We start from the raw sequence: 22916 nt of genomic DNA, 5'->3' as shown, positions 1-22916 counted from the left end.
CAGATAAAAACAAAATAAATGCATGCCAAAATATCAATTTAGATATAAAACCAACAAAAGTTCTGAATTAAGTAAAAACGGATAAAAGTTTAAATGTACCCTTTCTTTTTCATTCCAACTAGCTTACTTTTGCTTACAATAATATTTTAGGATATGTACAGAATTCTCCTAGGGTGCAGATGCTTTCTGAATTTAGCCATTTTACTCTCTGTCCCTGTAAATACATAGCAAAGAAACATTAACTTAATGAGATATAATTAAAATTCCAGATGACTGAATTAGTAACAATAGATAGCCCATTTGTTACAAACATTAAAAATAATCACTAAAATACATAGTTATGTCTTTTATTTCATGGTCAGAAAATGAAGATTCAAGCTCTTCTGGAAAAATTCTACATTAAAAAATACATATAACAAGAAAAGTAATATTTATAATTCCCCTTGATATAACCTCCATTTCATCTTAAACAATGTAAAGTACTGTGGTAAAAAAATAACTAAGAAGGGGTGCCTGGATGGCTCAGTGGGTTGTGTCCAAGTCTTGATTTCAGCTCAGGGCATCATCTCACAGTCATGAGACTGAGTTCCACTTTGATCTCCGCACTGAGCGTGGAGCCTGCTTAAGAGTCTCTCTTCTTCTCCCTCTGTCCCTCTCCCCCGTTCACACACTCTTTCTCTTAATAAAATAATAATAATAACTAAGCAAATTACTGATTTAATTTGTTTTCAAATAATTTATAACTCTAAAATTTTAGAGAAATCTACTTTAAATTTGTTTAGATTATTGGTTAAAATGGAGGCACACATGGCAAGAATATATAGTGGGGTAAAGACTCTCATTGATAAAGGGTGCTGAGAAAAGCAGACAACTACAAGCAAAAGAATGAAAGTGGACCACTTTCCTACACCATACACAAAAATAAACTCAAAATGGATTAAAGACTTAAATGTGAGACTTGAAGCCATAAAAGTCCTACAAGAAAACATAGGCAGTAATCTCTTGGACATCAGCCCTACCAAATTTTTCTGGATATGTCTCCTCAGGAAAGAAAAACAAAGCAAAAATAAATGATTGGGACTGCATCAAACTAAAAACCTTTGCACAGAATAAAAAAGCAGGGGTGGGGGGGGCATTGCCTAGGTGTCTCAGTCAGTTCAGCATCTGACTTTGGCTCAGGTCATGATCTCATGGTTCTTGAGTTTGAGCCCCATGTCAGGCTGTCTGTTGACAGCTCAGAGCCTGGAGACTGCTTTGGATTCTGTGTCTCTCTCACTGCCCCTCCCTCGCTCATACTGTCTGTCTGTCTCTGTCTCTCTGTCTCTCTGAAAAAAATAAACATTAAAAACATTTTTTAAAGAAAGAAAGAAAGAAAAGACAGGCAACCTACTAAACGGAAGAAGATATTTGGAGGTCATTTATCCAATAAGAGGTTAGTAGCCAAAATACATAAAGAACTCATACAACTCAAAACCAAAAATCCCCAAATAACCCTATTAAAAACAGGCAGAAGACCTGAACATTTTTCCAAAGATACTCAAATGCCCAACAGACACATGAAAATATTCTAAGTATCACTAATCATCAGGGAAATGCAAATCAAAACCACAGTGAGATACCATTTCACACTGTCAGAATGATTATTATCAAAAAGACCAGAAATAGCAGGTGTTAGGATATGAAGGAAAGGGAACCCTCATGCACTGTTGGTGTGAATGTAAATGGTGCAGGCACTACAGAAAACAGTATGGAATTCCCTCCCTCAAAAACTTAAAGAGAGAAATACTGCTGATCCAATAATTCCACTGCTGGGTATTTACACCCAAAGAAAATGAAAATATTAATTTGAAAAGATATGTGTACCTCTATGTTTACTGCAGTATTATTTACAATGGCCAAATTATGGAAGCAACCTAAGTGTTCACTGATTGATAAATAAAGATGTGGTATAGAGAGAGAATGGAATATTACTCAGCTATAAAAAGAGTGAGATCTTGCTATTTGTAACCATGTGGATGTACCTAGAGCATATTATGCTAAATGTAGTAAGTCAGAGAAAGACAAATATCATATGGTTTTACTCACATGTAGAATCTAAAAAGCAAAACAAAAGAATAAGCAAAATAAACAGAAATAGACTTATAAATACAGAGAACAAACTGGAAGTTGACAGAGGGGAGGTGGGTGGGAGGATGGGGAAAATATGTGAAGGGAATTAGGAAGTACAAACTTCCAGTCACAAAAGAAATAAGTCACGGGGATGGAAGGAACAGGAGTGTTATTAAGATTGTAATAATTTTGTATGGAGACAGGTGGTAACTACACTTTTCATGATGAGAATTACATATATATAGAATTGTCAAATCACTATATTGTACACCTAAAATTAATATTGTAGATCAATTATACTTCAGTCAGTATCAGTCAAGGCACACATTCTGGATGTATTCAACATATATTGGTTCTTCAACAACTATCCATTCAAAATATCCTGAGGCACTGTTCTAGGTACTAGGAATGAGCTGAACTTCAGCCCTCATAAAAATTATACTCCAGTTAAGACGGAAGTAGGGCAAATATTTTGATATCAAATATTTTTAAAACATGGTATTTTAAAAGGTGGTAAGTGTTGTGAAGAAAAATAAAGCAGAGAAGGGAAAAATAGACTGCCAAGGGGTAAATAGTGTCATTTTAAATAGGGTGGTCAGAGAAGGCTTCACTGGTAAGAGGGTAGTTGAGCAGAACTCAAGTAGATGAAGAAATGCCTATGTCTGGGAAATGGGCATTTCTCATATGACCTTAGTTACTGTTCTATAGAAGAAAAAAATCAAAAGACATTATTACAAGAATTGTTGGTTTTCACTGTGACAACTTAGAACTAAAATCACTGCTTTACTGTGTTTTATAAATGACTATCTTATATCCCTTTTAAAGTATATACAGTAAGGCTTAGCTTCACGTGTTCCTTCTATCCCAATACTTAATCAATTCATTGCCTATCATTTTATTCCTTATGGAAATTCAATAGAAACAATCATAGAGAATTCAGCCTAATTCAAATTACAGCTAAAATCAGTGATTTTTATACTTTTAGAGTATGAGAAGAATTTCAGAATATGTGAGATCATATATATAGAGAGAGTGAGAATATTCCCTAGGCTCCCTATTACCTTCTAGTGCCTGGCTCAAATCCATTCTAAGGCAAAGCTGCATTCTTGCCTGTCACTTCCATGAAAGAATTATCATCATTAACAGTTGCACAAGCCAACTTTCATGTGGTTTCTTTTAGTTACAATGCAAAGAGTCCTAAATAATGCAGACAAAGGAAAATAAGACAAGAGATGAATCAAGGCTTGTATCTAAAAACTGCAGGCTAGTGAATTATCATCAATTCATTGTAGAAAGAAAGGATTGATGAAAGAATATGTGACAAGGTGTTATACGTAATTTATTTTAAAATTTTAAAAAGATAAAAAATAAATTTACAAAGGTAAAACACCAGATGAAATTTATAAAATAGCAGATAGCAGTCAAACCTAGTTCATGATTCTTTGGACACCATGGCCAGATGAAGAACATAAAATGGGATCAGAGTGGAGAGGAGAGATATGATGTGGGAGAGATCGTTTTGTGAAGAGGAATTTTGAAGAGTGCCACATAATGTTGGAAGGCCAATTCCTTAAGGTGGAGGGAGACTGGAACCTAGCCCCTCTCTTCAAATTCTGGTTGGGGAGAGATTTCAGCTGGACTTTGAAGAGAGATTATTCTGTGACCTGTGATATTGGAGGCATAGTGAACTAGGGTGCCTGTGGAGAAAAAAGATGGAGGAATATTTGGCAATGGGCTGGAAGGTTCTATGTGGAGAGAAAACTACAATATGGAAGACCAGCTGACTTAGTACTTTAGTGGCAGAGCAAGGATAGTTGCCTCATCACTGAGGTTGGCTGCATCCCCAGAGTTTGTTGGAGTAAGGAATGCATGAGTGTTTCATATGTGCTGTAAGTGAGGGTCACCTTGAGTCCTCTTGTAGAAGAGCAGAGATCCTGAAGCAAGAAGCTAGAGATGGAAGCAGTCCCTGGAGACTGTAGGAGGAGGTTCGAGTCACTAGTCAGACTAGACAATCTTCTGAATCAAGGACACAGTAAGTAAGAGGTCCCCCATTTAGCATTCTCACAAGAGCCAGGGGAACCAACCACAGGAGTGGGCTTTAACCATGCCAAGCCCAGAGGGCACAAAACCACCAGTCAATATTTGTATTCCATTACCTCTCTTCTCTCCCCATGCCTTATCACTGATGGGGTAGAGAACATCCACTGGAAGAGTAGTGTAAGAAAGAAACTTGTGAGAAGGTGACAGACACGTATATGATAAAAAAAAAAACTGAAGTGTTAATTAAGAGCTTGACCCTGATGCTTTTAATTTTTGAATTGTGGCTTATTTGGTGACATCAATTGACTCCGGTACAGTTTGTTACTTTAATAACTCCACTGAGCAGCTGAGGAAAGTCTTCCCCTCTGAATAAAGTCAAAAGGGGCATTGGGAGACAAAACTTTGATCGCATCTCATGAATCATGTGTTCAATTTATCAGTTACACATACCTACTCTATATATGTAATCTTCATTATAAATGTTGTGGTTTTCACGTTTTAAGACATCTGCAAATGATTGGGCATGCTTAATTTAAGTGCTATAGTAAATTTCATCATACCCATACATTTAGTATATAATGAGCTCTCCATAAGAATTAAATGGTTATACGTCTGCATACAGACAGCGTGTAGCAGATGCAACTGAAGAATGAGTGTAACCCCTGGACTCTGCTCAAAGTTCCCCTCCAGGTGAAGTAGACAAGTTCCCTGCAGGGGGACATCTTCCCTCGTCACAATGACACTGTGTAATCTAGTGGTATAATTGTCCAAATGGCATAAACAGAAATTGTGTAAAAGGATAAAAAGTGGTCCCCTCTGAGGAACATGAGGTAGGGTAGAAAAGAGTAACACATGGAACCATGGCTTAACTTATGGACTCCTGTCTCCTTTTTCTTTAATTCTTTAAAGTGTTTAGGTATACATACATCCCCAAGAGAACAATGTGCAAGATATCTTATGACATTCCAATTTGAGGTGCAGAAAAATATTATGTGCATACTCAATTTCAGTAGAACTAAATGCATGCAAACACACAGCATAAGATTTGTGGAACTTCTCTTAAAATAAATTGGTTTCTTTTGTTGCAATTTGATGAACTCTTATGGTCCAGAGAAGGTGACAAGACAAATGTCATCTTGGGAAGGAGAAATAAGACTTCTAACTCTGGAAGACTGCGGACACGGTAAGATATTTAGTGGTGAGGACGAGTCAAGACCTCCACCCCACTTTCAGCCAAAATCTCAGATTGGGGCGGGAGGCATATTTGTCTGAATGTGGGGAGAACTAAAAGTGAGAGGGTTTTTGTCTGGTTTCCCATTTTGTCCTATGGGAGAGAATCACATGGATATGACCACCACATAGTAAATAATTAAACAGTACAATGGAGGAGAAGCAGGGCCTGAGTTTATCTTTCTAGAACTTCTGCCAGCTGCCCTTATATCATATGATACAGAAGGCACCCAAAGGTTTTTACCAGTCCTCTGGAGGGAGGACAGGCCTTGACTGGTTCCTTCTGGGAAGCAGGATTAAGAGGGCAAGAAGGAGAAGCAGAACCCAACAAGGACCCAGAAAACAACTCTGGGACTTTCATGCAAATATGAAACCTCCTCTACTACCTCCCATCACCACAAACACACCTTGCATTGCCCCAAAGGCCAAGAAGTCTATTAGGGAGGGAAAAGAGCTAAGGAGGAAATCTGAAAAACTAAGCATTTATTCAAGAAGGGCTCTGGTACACAAAAAAAGAACCTTATAAACAGCCGTCGGAACTTCACAAAATGCACCTTGAGAAGGTTAAGAAAAAAACAACACAAATTTTAAACAGTCACAATTGCATTCGAACATGAAATATGATAGATCATGAAATTACCGTGTGGGTTGTAAAACACTCACTGCTCTTCTAAGACTGTAAAACATACTCAGGTTTTTGTCAGATACAACTGAGAAGACACAGGGTGGCGTGCCTTCTTATGAAAGACCTTCTACCCACTGCCTCCTGCAACCCAGCAGCCCACCCCCTCGAACAAGCCCATTGTCTCATTTCTGGGACAGCATTAGATCATGCATGCATATCAGAGTCTGCCTGTGTGAAACCAATTAATCAAAAGCACATAACATTTACATTGGGCTAATTAATTTCAAAACAAACATAAATCTTAAGAACATTGTCTACGTAACAGCAGGAGTGTGTGGAATGAGTCATGTTTCCACAACCTCCTTGCCAGCTCTGCAACATTTCAAATAGCCTTGCCCTCCCTAATAGAAGGTGACCAGGTTTTACTGTAGAACTGTTATTTTATACTTGATGACCAAACAATGACCTGAGAATGAAAATACACAAGTCAGCCAGCCCCTTCCCAATTCTGAGCTTTATTTGTACAGCCATTTTTTTTTTGTATAGTTCTTCTCACTACAATGAACAAATGAAAGACTGTGTCAGCATCAGAGACCTAACCTAAGTTAAGATGATAAAGCCTATTCCTGCCCCTCTTAGGAGTGTCACTGCAGAAGAGCATACAGACTATAATCAACCAAGAGTGATTTTCCAGCAGGTTGTAAAACCGAACCCAGACACAGCTTTGCTGGCAAGAGAAGCCGTCTCTACAGCATGATGTGTTAAAAAGAGCGTGGGCTTTGCAGACAAACAGATCTTATTAAATTTTTGTCTTTTCCCCCTTCTCAGTGAAGTAAGATTAGTAATACATTACTTAGATTCTTAGATGCAAGCAATAGACACTGACTCTGGCTGATTTTAGAAAAAAAAGGGAGGGGCCTTATTTAAAAGCTAATGTGTGCACCTGCCTGGATGACTCAGTCGGTTAAGCACCAACTCTTGATTTTGGCTTGGGTCAAGATCTTGGGGTTCATGGACTCAAGCCCTACATCAGGCTCTGCCTTGACAGTGTAGATCCTACTTGGGATTCTCTCTCCCCCTATCTCTCTGCCCCTCCCCACCCACACATGTGTGTGCTCTTTCTCTCTCAAAATAAATAAATAAACTTAAAATAATAATAATAATAATAGTAATAGTAATATTTGGTTCACAGGATCTCAGGGAAGAGCAGAGAACCAGGCTCAGAGACTGACAGTCTCAGCTTGCCTCTCAGATACCATGGCCACCTTCTCTTTCTGTCTCCACTGCCTTCATCAGTCATAAGCATAGATTTTGTTTTATGATCATAGATTTACCAGGAACATCCTATTTCCACAAAGTCTGGTGTCAGTTGTGTGCACATATTAGTTATGAAGGAGGCTGAGAAAATGAAGTGGAAGATAACTTCTGCCCATTGGTCAGCTACAAATACTTCTTTTGAAGATTTGTAATGAGGCTGAAATTGTATACATTCTATCAAGGAAGAGACCATAACCCCTAAGTCCAGGCTGGCACACAATGGATGTTCAGTAAGAGTTGTTTGAGTAATAAAGTTTTAAAAAGCAGGGAACAGATGAACGATATGGGTGAAGACTCATGCAGCTTGGCACATAACAGACAAGTAATAAATGTATTTTCTTCTCCCAGTTTATGATGCTCAGTTCTCTGAAAACTATGTTATATGAATTATTTATATTTAACAATTAGAGATTAAGTTTTCTTTCTTTTTTTTTTAATTTATTTTTGAGACAGAGAGAGACAGAGCATGAACAGGGGAGGGGCAGAGAGAGAGGGAGACACAGAATCTGAAACAGGCTCCAGGCTCTGAGCGGTCAGCACAGAGCCCGACGTGGGGCTCGAACTCACGGACCGTGAGATCATGACGTGAACCAAAGTCGGACGCCCAACTGACCAAGCCACCCAGGCGCCCAGAGAGATTAAGTTTTCTAATTTATAGATTAGCATGTTTAAATGGTAAATATACATTCTATAAGTTATCAATTTAAAAATAGAGTGCAATGTATGTAGTTATTGCCAGAGTTTTTAATTCAATTTATCTTTTTTTTTTTTTCAGATTTAGAAGGCTCTATGGTATAACCCACTAGACACTGTGCATTCTATCTTTCGTTAATATTCTGGTAATGAACGTAAATGCCATATAATAAAGACTTTTAATTTTAGATGACCTGCTAAAGTAACTTTTAAACATATTTTTCCAGTAATTATGAGTATGAATTTAGTATTAACATTCTACAAGGCATTAACATAAATGTTTAATAATATTTTTTTAAAAATACTATTTCATTTTCATTAGAAAGCAGGGTATGCAAAGTAGTCTTTAATTGGCTCATTTATTATCCTTCATTTATGCTTTGGAATATTCATGTCCTCCACAAATTATTTGCTTTACTAATGAAGTAATCATTATCATGGACCAACCTTTCACTGTATTCAATCATCAGAATTCAATAATTTTATTATAAAGATGTTATCATTTTCTAGGCAAGGAACTGAAAAAGTAGAGGGGAAGGTAATTTACCATAGTAACCGAATAATCTTATCTTTCTACCTCTGAAACATAGGGGTTTTATGAAATTACAAAATAAATACAAAAGTAATTCAAGATGTTTTGAACCATGGTAAATCAGAGTTAAGCAGACCATGCAGCAAAGCTATTTACAAAACACAGCATCTTTGACCATCTGGATCACTGTTAAACTAGACCAACATAATGATGAAATACACACAGGCAGAAGGACGAGAGCCATATGCAACAAAGCCAGCTCTCGCCTCAACTCACTTCATGTGGCCCCATGGTTAGAAATGACATTGAATCAAAGGTTTCAAGAAAACACTCTTTCCGTTAAAAAAAAAATTTTTTTAAGATATTACACATAACATACATTAAAGGAAAATACAAATAAACAAAATCAGATTGGAAACCACTCTAATTTTGCCACATAAGTAAATCCTGTTAATGCTTTGGTATATTTCCCTCTAATGATGTGTGTGTGTGTGTGTGTGTGTGTGTGTGTGTGTGTGTGTGTGTGTGTGTATGTTTGGATATCTTTGGATATCTATCTTCCTTGGATATTCAGGTTAGTTCTAATTCTGTCAATATAAATGTAATTGTGATAAACATACTTTGATAGATGGATTTCACTTTTGACGTTCAACTTGTGTTTTCAAATCCTGCCCCTCCTCCTCTTCTGCTTGTTCTAGATCTGGGGCAAACCACACAAACTCCACAGACACCCTCCTTGCAACCTAAACCCCAGCCTCAACAAAAACCAAGGCCAACTACTTGTCCCTCTTTTTGCTCAAGTCATTCTGCATGGTCCTGTTATCTGAGTAATAAGCCTTTTCCTATCCCCCATGTGCATGTATAACATCATTCTCAACATCCAGACCAAATGTGAGAGGTTGATCCTGCCAGCTGTAAGCAGGATGGTCTAGGTGATGGCTACCACCACCACCAGGGAGGCTCTATTCTCTTGCATTTGACTTGCTACCCGGATCATTTGCTTGTGGCAAGCACACACTCTGAACTGCTGTCTGCCAACTAGTGTGAGTTTTGAGTTGTGTTGCCTGCTAGCAAGCTTGCATTTTGAACCGCCCCACATTCTGTTGCATTTGCAGAATTCTACCAAGCTTATGTTACAGATTAAACCCACTTAAATCAAAAGTTTCAATACGTGACATTAAGGATGTAAGTATGGGTTTGGGGCTGCTCTTTTTATTATTTATTTTGAGAGAGAGAGAGAGAGAGAGAGCGCACATGCATGGGAGGGGAAGAGAGAGAGAGGGAGAGAGAGAAGTCCTAAGCAGTCTTCACACCAGTAGCATGGAGCCTAACTCAGGACACATGAGATCATGACCTGAGCCAAAACCAAGAGTCAGACACTTAACTGACTGAGGCATCCAGGCACCCCTAATTTGGGATCCCCTTAGACTGGTCCTGGGTTGTGTGTCTTGATCAAAACTGGTCTGTGTGACTGAGATTAAATCGAGTCTCAATTCCAGCTGACCATAGGCCCATTCACGCTGTTACTTACAAATTGACCCACTTGGAATTGTGTTCTCTACCAAAAAAAAAAAAAAAAAAAGACTCTAGAATCTACCCCACCTGTTATGCAACAGGCACTCTCATTGGTATCCCCAGAGACTCTGTCTCTATGCAAGAAACTTCCCTCCTCAGCCCCATGCTACACTCCATTAGAACAGCAACTTCTGCCCACACACTGAACCCTTCTGGGATGCAGCCTCTCACAAGCCCTAAGCCTATGACTCCTTAAGCTCAGCTGACTCTTATGCCTTGGGTTATGGGAGCAGAACCCCAAAGGCTTGGGATGGCCACAGAGGCCTCTTTATTAAAATGGAAACAGACTTACAGGTAGAGCAAAACCTGGACCCTCTGGTATATTCTACCTATAAAAGAAAATGGCTTTGCCTGTCCTCATACCCTTGCCAGGTCCAATTGCACCAGAGGAGGTCACCCATCTTCAGACCCATAGCCACTTGGGAAGCCCATAGCAATCACTTGAGTGATCAGAAAGGGAGTTCATACACTCCATAGATAACACACGTGGTGGAGCTCCCTAGAGAGTTGCTGCTGTCCATTCTTTAACTGTACATCCCTGATCAAAGACAGCATCTAAGGGTCAGCATCACTGACCAACTTTGGGCAATTGTCTTAGCACTGGAAAGGGACCTGGACAATCACCAATCCTTTCTGCACATTTTACAGACTCTTGGGTCATTGACAATGGTCTGGCTATCTGTTGCCAGTCAACAATAGAAATTCCTTATATCCAAAGTTTCTTCCAATAGGAACTTCTTGACTCACTGATACCCAAAATACTAATCAAGGTCACACATGGCTCTACACATATTAAAGCCATTGGACAAGGTCTCACCAAGACACGCCTTATCCCTTCAGAGTTCCAGGCATTATTAATGGTGACCAAGGCACTCGTCTTACCTCTCAGAATATATAATACTGAGCTCCTGAAGCATATAGTGGAACTTTCACTTTCCTTATGAGTTAGGGTTCAGGCCTCACAGAATGTCACAATAGCTTAGACAAGTTCAAATTCAGTTAATAAAATAGGACATATTTCCCTTATCAATCTAATATCAGGAGAGAATTGCAATAAAGAGTCTGGCTCTACTTTTCGATATTTGATCACAGACAGCTTTTAAGCCCCACCTGGGCTGATAAGAAGGCCTTGATAACTTCTTTCTTTTGGTGCTCTTGGAAAAGTCAGATCATACAAATGCCCTGCACAAAAACACCCACCCCAGCCCCATTTCCTTACCACAATCAAAACCAAAGCCACTCACCTCTCCCTCTACTCAAGCCTTCCAAATCAGCTTGGGTGTCTGCTCTTCCCTTGCCGTAAAGTCTTATATGAATTATAAAGTTTTTTTATAGCTTCTTGGTGCATGTGGCTTCATCAGTATCAATATCGGAACCTCTTCTGACTGAGGGATTGATCCCGCCCTTGCACGGCAACCACAGAACATATATGTACATGGTTGGGCACCTGTCTAATTACTGCCGCAGGAAAAATTCCTAGAAGCACAATACTCATGGTTTCTAATTTTTACTCTTTACTGATGAGAGTAAAGCCAGTGATATAAATTGAGTATCTATTACTTGCAAATATTAAATAAGATGCTCTTTCATCTTTGCCCCTCCAATAGATGGAAAACAGTATCTCATTATTTAATTTGAATTTATTTGACTCCTAGTAATGTTAAACAAGTTTTTAAAATTATTTTCCTATATTATTCATGTATTTTTTTCTATTGTATACTTCTTATCAATACCAGGGGTCCTTCTTGCTATTGAAGTCTTTCTCTTTTCCTTATTAATTCTGAAGATATTTAAATGTATATTAATATTAATCCTTTGTATGTTCTATATTCAAACATATGAATTTGCATACATAAAATATAGATGACAATCTAAAAAATATGTTATATACATATACAAAATACCATTTGTCAAAAAATAGCATATGTCAATTGCTTTATTTTACCATATTTATGGCCCTGTTTGTAATAGAAAAGCTCTAAAATTCTTTTTAGAATTTTTAAAAATTTATTTCTTTTGAGAGGGAGAGAGTGAGCATGCTTGTGTGAGCAGGGGAGGGGCAGAAAGAGAGGGAGAGAGAGAATCCCAAGTAGGTTCCATGCTGTCAGCACTGAGCTCAATGTGGACCTTGATCTTATGAATCATGAGATCAAGATGTGAGCTGAAATCAACAGTCAGATGCTTAACTGACTGAGCCACCCAGGTGCCCCCAGATTTTTTTAAATTATTATTTTTAAGTAATCTCTACACCCAACCTGGGGCTCAGACTCATAACCTTGAGATCAAGAGTCACATGCTCTATCAACTGAGCCAGGCAGATTCCCCAAACTATACAATTTTTACATTAAATTCAGTCTTTTTTTTTTCAGTTTATTTTACTTACTTCGAGAGAGTGAGAGTACAGGAGGGGCAAAGAGGGAGGGGGAGGGAGAGGGAGGGAGGGAGGGAAAGAGATGGAGGGAGGGAGAGAGAGAAAGAAAAAGAGAGAGAGAGAGAGAGAAAGAGAGAGAGAGGAATCCCAAGCAGGCTCTACACTGTTAGTTGTTAGTGAAGCCGCAATGTGGGACTTGACTCACAAGCCATGAGATCATGACCTGAGCCAAAATCAAGGGTCAGACACTTAACTGACTGAACAACCCAGGCTCACCTTAAAGTCTTTTTTTAATGAACATTACTTTTAATTTCATGGTAGACATAATATTAGGATTTTGATAATGAAAACAGTTATCTAGCAGTTTTGGTCCTTAATATGATAGTTTGCCATATATATGTTTAAATATAATATTAATGTATATTCACATGCTAGGCATATATTAAGTTTAAATACATATGATAGCATGAGACATTGCCATTTTTGTAAAGAATTCCATTAAAACAAATAACATTTAATAAAAGATGGCTATAAAATTCCAAGTTTTCTATTATTAGTTTACTAATACATTGGTAATCTGAGATTTTTTTTTTCCTCTAACAAGTTAGGAATATTTTAAGTTTTTATTCTATAATGGAGAGGAGGATGCCATATTTGGGTTTTCTATGATCTGTACAAATTTGCTTTAACTATTGAGCTAATCAGATATCATACAAGGAGAAGGGATCTCTGAATATAGCAACAGAATTCTCATTGTCAATATCCATTTTTAAAAATTCAGGATCTACTGAATTACAGAAATATTTTATGGTTTGCTCCCTCCAGTTTATACTCAAAATATGGAGTCAGTGATTTTATTAAATTTTAAGTCAGACCATTCATCCCTCTCTTCTAAATCTTCCCATCGCTTCTCAACTTAAAGCAGTGATTCTCAGCAGTGATTTTGTCCCCAGGAAATACTTGGCAATGTCTGGAGACATTTTTTATTTTCATTCTGGGAGAAGGCTACTGTAATCTAATGAACAGGGGCCAGAGATACTACTAGACAGAGAACAATGCACAAGACAACCTCACAACAAAATGTCAGCAGTGCTCAGGTTGGGAAACCTGACAGAGTAACAAAGGCCTTGCTATGACCTACAAACCTCTAGAGGATCTGCCTCTTGTCCTTAATAATTACCTAACTCTTCTCTTATAATCCTCCCCTCCCTTACTTTACTCCAGCCACACTGGCCTTGCCTTCTGTTCCATAATCAGTCAGAAAGGCTCTCACCCTAGGATCTTTGCACTGCTGTTACTTTGCCTGGAAACCCTCTCCAAGCGTCTCAACAAGTTTCGCTCCTTCCTTCCTAGTGTGTTTCTACTCAAATGCCATCTTTTCAATGAAGACTTCTCTGGCCACAAGCTGTCAACTTTCAACCTCTCTTGCCTCTAACACTTACTCCAACCCCTCTCTGTTTTTTCTCTGTGGCATTTATCATTACCAAACAAACTATATGATTCATTTATGTCATATACTGTCCTATTCCCTAATTAGAACATAAGCTCCAGTAGAACAGATTTTTGGCCTTGTTCTCTTCACTTTTTTCCCCCAATGCTGAATCTCCACTACCTAGAACACTGCCTGATGGTGGTATAGGTAGTCAGAAAATTGTTAAATGAATAAATAAACGAATGTCCAAAATCTTTGATGTTGTATATTTGTTGTACCCCAGAAACTCTACCATCTCCAATACATAGTTGGGTGTGTTGTTTTTTTTTCAATGTTAGTTTAACAAGAAAAATTTGGCTGTATTAGATGAAATCTTTTGGCCCATTTCTTCAGAACCTATAAACTTAAAGAAAGGATTAGAGCCAGAAAAGATGTAGAAAACTCAGCAACCCAGTCAATGCCTTTTCTAAGTCTTCCCCGTGAATTAGTTTCTAGCCATTTCCTGAGAAGGCAATTCCTTCTACATTTTACAGATCTGAAGATGGAGTGATTGCTTTATGTTTTATTTTTATTAGGGAAAGTCCAATAATTATACTATTTCAACCCCTGAGACTCATTTTCTACTACTCTGTTCAACTTCTAAGATACTTTAGCATCCTGCTCAATCTCTATTCTAAAGGAACTCAATCCCTACAGACATTAAAAAGGTATTTCTATAAAAACATAAACTATTTGTATCATACCTTCAAATCTGGTCTTATTTCCTGGGTCTAAAGTAGAACACCATTTATATGAAGCCAATGAAGCAAGAGCCACAATTGACCAATACTCATATCCTGATGCTGAATAAATTGAGTTCCCCCTGGGCCAAGTCAACAGATGATTATTACAGACCACATGCAGCTCACAGGGCTTGTGCCTATCACAGGCCTCCATCCCTGCCAATCTGTCAGAGAATGGATTGAATAGAATACTCCAAAATCTACTCATGTGGAAAATTTGACAGTGAAAAGAATATTTCTCTTGACTTAAAAAAATTGATTGAAACCAAAATGTGAATTTGAATCTCATAAAGTTGATTCTCTGCCTTCATCAGCCAACAGATAGAATGAGGTATACACCATGCCACCCTTCGCTCTGGTTTTAGGTCATCGGTGTTTAACACAGGTAGAAATTCTGCATGCTTCAGTAATTTATACAGATTTGTTTCCAAACTAGGAAGATGGCCAAGGCTTAACTTTGGCAGTACAGCTGAATATCAAGTATTTATCTCAATCCCAAAGTCCAAACACATCAATGTGAAGGGAAATTTTATGGAGTCAAATTGAGCCGTCGGAGATACTTGTCAAGTATGCTAAGTCCACAAAGCAGTTTGTGTCGTTCTCAAAATATAAATCTTAGTTCATATTTCACCAGTGCTGTCTTATTGTTTTATTTTATATTACTTTGGGTGGGCAGAGGAATGTATGGAATAGAAAATAGTTGGGAAGCAAATGCCTTCTATCAAGCATGTGACCCAGAGACAGCAACCTAATGTCTTCTCCTGAGCAAGCATGATTGATCAGTAGTGATGGTCAAGACAGCTGCACTGAAAGAGTTTGGGGTTGAGGGTCCATGTATCTTGGTCGTTTGTTTATGCTCTGAGCTGTGGGAGAGGCTTTGGAGTTAGAGAGACCTGGGTTCAAATCCTAGTCCTGCCAATTACTAGCTGTTTTTCACATTGCTGCATCACCTGTAAGTAGGGATGATGTTCTTTATATCAAAGGTTCTTTGTGAACATTAAATTAAATAATATCATAAAATGACTTACACATAATAAACACTCAATAAATGATAGCTATTATTTTAGAATGGTAAAGATATATACCTTACATACACACTCCCACATGTAAACCCACACACTTATTTATAGCCTCTCTTGTTCCAAAAAATGATGAGAGAACATTTCTAAAATGCATTTTGAAAATTTTTTTTTAATTTACAAAAACAAAAACCAAAAATTTAAAACTTGGGATAAGTGCAAATTATGGTAAGAAAATAAGAGGAAGTCAGGTATGATATTAGATCTCAAAATACATACAAAAGGTTTTTAATCTCACTAAAGTTGGGCCAGAAATTTTACTTTAAATCTGGCAGATAGCAAGAAGAGGAAATCTGATCATTTAAAGATCCTTGGGGCCAAAAAAGTAAAAATGTTTTGTTCAAAACATTTTGGGGCAATAGTTTTGGTGTAAAACTATTTACTTGGCATGATAAACATTCATATTGTCAACAGAACAAGGAGTTTCACACAGGTCTGCTTCTTAAATACTTTTCAAAATAATCCAATTCCATCATACCAATGTATTTGTAATACAGAGAATGATATATATCAACAGGTACATCATCCCTTTCGAAAGAAAAAAAACTCTTATTCTAAAGTAAAAAGACCATGTATAGAGACACATATAATATGTGAATGATGTGGTTTTAAACAAATCTCCAAAAATTCTTGGCTTCTCCACCCCTTTTTTGACCCCCTTTTTTCTTGAAGGGAGCATTGGCTTAATGATTCATTTCTAATAAAATAGAATGCAGTAAAAAGGAAGGTATGAGATTTCAGACACTGGGTCACAAAAAGGCAGGCTTTTGTCTTGTTCTCTCTTTTGCTTGGATTACTTGTTCTGAAGGAAGCCAGCTGCCATGTTGTGGGCTGCCCCATGGAGAGGTTCACGTGGCCAGGAACCCAAGTCTGCACCCAACAGCTAATGATAAACAGGCTTCCTGTGCACATGTGATAGAGCTTGGAAGTAAATCCTCAGCTCCAGACAAGCTTTCAGGTGACTGTAGCCTAGGTTGGCACCCTGACTGTGATGTCATGAGAGACATGGACCTAGAACCACCCAACTGGGCTGCTCTCAAATTCCTTTCTCAAATGGAGAAAACCAGTGTTTGTTGTTTGAAGCTGGTAAGTTTTAAGATAATTTGTTATACAGAAATAGATAACTAATACCACTTCCTTGGAGAGAAAGACTAGAAGATTTAAGCTATTTATAATTACTATAGAATAACACACTAATATTGGTTTCCTAAAGACAAAATAAATATTTTTGAGTGTCTTTCAATGGGACAAGAACTGCTTGTCTACAAGACCTTGCAAGCTTCTACTTGTGGAAAAATACAGATATGCACAATTTAATGAATCTAATTAAAAACACTCTGTGTTCCTTTTCTAGGTCAAAATGACTTTTTTTATTTTTGCATTTCCAAGGTTTTTTATGAACCCCTTACAATAACCACAAATATTAGAAGATGATTGGATTCAAAGGCTTGATGGTAAATGTAATTAGCCTTTAAATAATGCACAACAGTTGTACAAAGGGAATAATTTGCGTGTAGCCATGAATTTGTTGCAAAATGTAGAGGAGCTAAATGGTCAACAGATATCATTCACTGGCTCATTCTTTTAATTGGAAACATTTTGACTCCTACTGTGTCTTAGACACTGGGCTAGATACTCCTGGTGCAGACATAAAGCCCCAAACTTGAGTCAGCTGATTTTTCTAGAATAGTATGAAGGTCTAACCAAACTGCCCCCATGCCCATAAAGTCATCCCCAATTATTAAAGAGGACTTTCCTGCTTTTGGACTCATATGGCATTTGCTTGCCTAACATGGTATAACTACCATCCTCATTACACTGTTACAGCATCTGTCTTATTGCCCCAACTGGTCTTCCTTAAGCTCAGAAGGAGTATTTCCTGTATGCTTGAATTTCTCACGATATCTTCCTAAATGTCCAAGACAGAATAGGAGTTCAATACTTGTGTAACTTATCAATTGATGCTGCTTTAGCATTATATAAATATACATAATAGACAATAGAGATGGTTGAGAGAGAGGGAGGGAGAGAGAGATAAAGGGTGTATATTTTTACATTTTTTCACAACTCTTCATTTTCCTTCTGGGAAAGCTGGATTTACAAGTGGAACAAAGAAATAAAACTACTTCAGAAAGGACTATTTTGCTTTTAACACAGATGAACAAATTACAGCTAAAATCAGAAGATATAGAGTAGTTAACACATCCAGCTTTGAATTCTAGCTCTTCCACTGACTGCTCTGTCAAACTAGCATTTACTTTTCCAAAACTTAGTTTTCTCAGTGGTTAAAGAAATCTACCTATTGGGTTTCTGGGAAGAATAAATAAATGACACAGGTAAAATACTTAGCACAGCTCTAGGCATATAGTAAGTGCTTAATAAATGCTAGGTGGTGGTGACACTTACTTGCAATAATCCTTTGCAAACTGCATCTAGTAAAATTCAAAATTGGGAATCCTCTGATGGCATCAGCTCTCTCCTCAGTGCCTTTGGCTTTATTTTTTTCCCACCTTCCTCACAGTTAAACCTACTGATCTTCTTGACCATAGATTCCCTAAAACAGGAAGTACTGAAGCCTTATCCTGGGGGCTTATAGAATTAAGTTATTCCCTAACTTGAAAAAGTGGCAATCCCAAGCTGATTTCCTTTTTTTTTTTTTTTTTTAATAAATGTTTTATTTTGGGGGAGAATGAGCAAGCGAGCAAGCAAGCAAGCAAGCAGGGAAGGGGCAGAGAGAAAATTCCAAGCAGGCTCTGTGCTTGACATGGGGCTCTATCTCACAAACCATGAGATCATGACCTGAGCCAAAATCAGGAGTTCGACGCTTAGCCAACTGAGCCACCCAGGGACCCCTGATTTCATCTGATTTGCAATCTGTTCACTATTCTTTGATGCTAATTTTGAGGCACTTTCAACTGTGCTCCTGACACTATGTCAGACACATCTACCCAGGTTTGTATGAGTGGACTTCTGATCTCAAGTTGTGCTTCTAGAAATCTCCCCTAGGACTCCAATTGCTTGGCCATATTCCCCAGTCTCTGAGATTGTCTTCACTTCAGTATGTTCACCAACTCTGAAGGCTTGGTTTGGTTCCCTTCTTGAATGCTCTATGAACAGCCATGCTATACTCACCTCTGATCATTTCCAATCTACGCCTCTTCCAATCATTTCCTTCTATGCCTCTGGTACTGCCCACAGCTGAACAGAAATGTCCATTGTTCTCTAAACCCATAGGTGAACAGGATATTTAAGTGTCTACCATTCACTAAACAACTAGCAGAGTTAACAGCTAATTCCAGGCCAAGAATTTTATTACCCTCTTGTGCAACTGACACAAGGAATTTAGGGAGTTAGGATAAAATTATTTCAGTAATAACATAGAAGAATCAGAAAAAATTAGTTTTTAGTTTTGTCTATGCAACTTCCTCATGCACTGTAGGGTTCTACCACTCCTAAATTGAATGTTTTTTCACAGGCTGCATCTTCTGTACAAAAGACCTAACCTAGCTCAGTCTAACTATTGTTCTCTTTGAAATACCATCTTTCTAGGAGCCCTCTCTATGCTCACTGAAGTGTGGGGTGCTGGGGTGAGGCAGATAAATGGTTGTGGCCATGAGGCAGGGATTATGTAGTAATAGAGAAAGGTTGAGGCAGGACTAAGAGTCTAGCTGTACAGAGTAGGAACTAAAGTTACTGGAGTTAGATATTCAGAGACCAAGCTGAATGAGGCCAGAGTATACCCCAACCCGAAAAGGGTGATTTTCTACCTAGTCCCCACATAATCATCTATGGAAATTTGTAAAGTGGACATGTCTAGGCCCTAATCTCAGCTACTCAGATTCCCTAACTCTGTAGAAGATGCTGGAAATAATTGCAAGATTTTGATTCAAACATAAAGTTGGTCTATTTCCAGTATTATTATCATTGCACGATACATTGAATATTCATTCTAGGCCAGCAACTGTGTTTAAAATTTTATCTGCATTTGTGTTTTTTTTTCTGAGACCATTTTATAGACAAGAAAATTACTGCTTGCCCAAGCCCATGCAATGACAACTAAAGGTCAAAGTTGGGACTCAAGTTGTGGGCTCCCAAACCCCAAACCTATTTACAATCCCTACCCTATACTGCTTTGCAATGCCCCTGCCCCTTGCTTCTGTTGCCATAAATGTAACTTACTCTTTGGGACTTGTCTTAGTTTAGGCTGATCTAAAAGAATACCTTAGACTGGGGGCTTATAAGCAAATGCTCATTTATTTCTCACAGTTCTGGAGGCTAGGAAGTCTAAGATCAAGGTGTTGGCAGATTCAGTTTCTGGTTCATAAACAGCTGTCTTCTTACTGTGTGCTCATGAGAGAGAAGGATGAGGAAGCTCCTTGGGGCCACTTATAAGAGCACTAATCCCATCAGAAGATTCCATCCTCATGATCTAATCACCTCCCACAGGCTCAACCTCCAAATATTATCATATTGGGGATTAGGTTTCAAAATAGGTATTTAGTGGGAGGTGGAGGAGGAGACAAAAATTGAGTCCACAGTACGGTCATTAGAGTCATACAATATAGCACAGTGCTGCACTCAGCCATTTCCCCAAATGTACTTGGTCCAGACCAAATTAAAAAAGGACACAAAGGATATTAAGATGAGAACTGATCCAACTCTTTCCTGATGTCATCCTGCAGTAAGGATACAGACCCTACATGAAAAATTGTCCCAGTGCCCCCCTCTCAGTAGGACCCTGACATTTCCCCACATTTCTCACACTCTCCTAATGGCAGTCACATTGAACACTGGGACAAAAGATTCTGAAGCTCAAACAAACCAGGTTTGTTCATGTTGTTATTATGCCTCTTTGTGTGTGTGTGTGTGTGTGTGTGTGTGTGTGTGTGTTATAAAGAGGTGTCTTTCCTTTTTTAACATAAACTTAATAAATTTATGAAATCAAGGCAAACAACCACAAATAAATGAAATTGGAAATAGAATTTGTCATAATCTCCTTCAAAGCTCTGCAGCTTGAATTAGGATATTTGTTTAAACTAAAAATCCATATTTAGCAGTAGCTGTGAAAGGGGGCCCAGCTGCTTATAGTGCAGCCACCTTCAGATTTCAAGGAGGCTTAAATATGTGTACAGCCTAAACAGAGAAGAATGCGTTACCACCACAACTCCAACCCACTGACATATATCATATGTGTTAGAAGCTAATCAGTACTTTCTCTTCTACCACTAATGGGATAAATGCATGTGCTGAAATTCCAAAAGAGAGACAAAAGAACACACAGCATGAGAAATGTCGGGACAGTTCTGCCCCTAATTTATGCTGCCCTATATAGTCACTGGCTTTTGAAAGAGGATGTCAAGACAAATAGACCAATCTTTCTTGGAAACTGCAGCAGCACCCCACAGTATCATGACTATCCAGTGGTCCAACTTGTCCTAATTGACCATGAAAACAAGGTTTCTGATACTTCTTTCTTGGCCCAGACCTTGGCCAGTCTCTCCTCCACTGGTGCTCATGTTTCCCCCATCTGTGAAATCAGAAAACTCTCCTCTCCAACGATGGGATGATGGATTAATTATCTACTGTCTGCTAAAGGATCATCAGTTTTTCTGGGGAAAATATCCAAAACCTTGATGTGTAGCAACATATGTAAAAGTGCCCACCTGCTGTTTTTTTCTCTTGGCCAATTGGCAGCTACTGGAAATTGAGAACATACTGCTGGGCTTCAGAACACACTGCTCCAAACCTTCAGTGTTCCCACAACGTGCAATCACAACACAGAACATTTCAGTTGGTCTTTGGTGTGCATACACATTTGAACTCTTCTTTTACTGTTTGTGTAAAAAAACCTTATGCAGGGAGAATCCTGTCTTTAGAAATAGGATATCCCTGAGTGCTTCTGCAATATAAGCAGTAACTTAGGAAGTTTTTTTTAGAAGTCAAAAGGCCAATGCCACCAACAGCAAAGACACTTGAATAGAGTAACGATGTTTATTAAACTTCCCACTATTGATAAATAGATTCCCATGGGCATAGAATACTTCAGGAGAGTGAGCTGAAGACAGGGTTATACTTCATGACTATTGAATGCATTTTCTTTCTTTACAGTTCTGATGCTCTGCTCCCAGTGTGACAAGCACGGTGGGAGAATACTAGGGCTCAAATCAAGGCTGCATCAACACTATTTACTTGTGACCAAGGAGCAAAGACTCCATGAGACACAGTGCATCACTCACTCAATTAACGTTTAAATCTGGGTCTCATTTGGGGTGCCTGGGTGGTTCAGTCAGTTAGGCGGCCAACTTTGGCTCAAGTCATGATCTTGTGGTTTGTGGGTTCGAGCCCCACATTGGGCTCCATGCTGACAGTTCAGAGCCTGGAGTCTGCTTTGGATTCTGGGTCTCCCTCTCTCTCTGCCCCTTCTCTGCTTGTGCTCTGTCTCTCTCTAAATAAACACTAAATAAGATTTTTTTAAATCTGGTTCTCATTTCTTTTTTAAAATAGATTTTTTAATAGTTTTAGGTTCATGGAAAAATTGAGCAGAGAGTACAGATATTTCCTATATACAAGCCCCACACATGCACAGCCTCCCAACTATCAACATCCTGGACTAGAGTGGCACATGCGTCACAATCAATAAGCTTATGTTGACACATCATTATCACTTAAAGTCCACGGATTCATTATGGTTTGATCTGGGTGTTGTATAGTCTACGGGTCTGACAGATATATAAATGACATGCATCTACCATTTATAACATCACACAGAATAGCTTCACTTACCCTAAGAATATTTTGTGTTCCATCTATTCATCCCTCCTCACTCCTACCCCTAAACCCAGGCAACCACTAATCTTGTTACCTTTTTTTTTTTTTGCCTTTTCAAGAATGGTGTATAGTTAGAATCATGTTATACAGAAATTTTCAAATTGGCTTCTCTCAGTAATATGCGTCTAAGGTACTGTGTCTTTTCATAGCACGACAGTTCATTTTTTTAGTGCTGAGTAATATTCTATTGTCCAGGTGTACCACAGTTTATTTATCCATTCACTAACTGAGGGACTCTTGGTTGCTTCTAAGTTTGGGAAATTATGAATAAAGCTACTGTGAACATCTGTTTGCAACTCTTTG

General features: G+C 38.3%; 2 long non-coding RNA genes across 4 annotated transcripts in view; one reads left to right on the top strand and one right to left on the bottom strand.

Annotated features, from left to right (window-relative positions):
- The window catches only part of LOC122210808, a 69398-nt gene extending 61214 nt beyond the window's left edge, over window positions 1–8184 (top strand). For both annotated transcript variants that reach the window (XR_006198262.1, XR_006198261.1), the window contains exons 4-5: window positions 5261–5332; window positions 8097–8184. This is a non-coding gene — a long non-coding RNA (uncharacterized LOC122210808). The remainder of the gene's footprint in view (window positions 1–5260; window positions 5333–8096) is intronic.
- Window positions 1–22916, bottom strand: part of LOC122210807 — a 180062-nt gene that overhangs the window by 111762 nt on the left and 45384 nt on the right. The window lies entirely within an intron of this gene.

Source organism: Panthera leo, chromosome F2 (genome assembly GCF_018350215.1).
Source record: "Panthera leo isolate Ple1 chromosome F2, P.leo_Ple1_pat1.1, whole genome shotgun sequence".
NCBI classification, from domain to species: domain Eukaryota; kingdom Metazoa; phylum Chordata; class Mammalia; order Carnivora; family Felidae; genus Panthera; species Panthera leo.
Note: the sequence above shows the minus strand (reverse complement) of the source record. Positions and strands in the feature narration are given on the sequence as shown.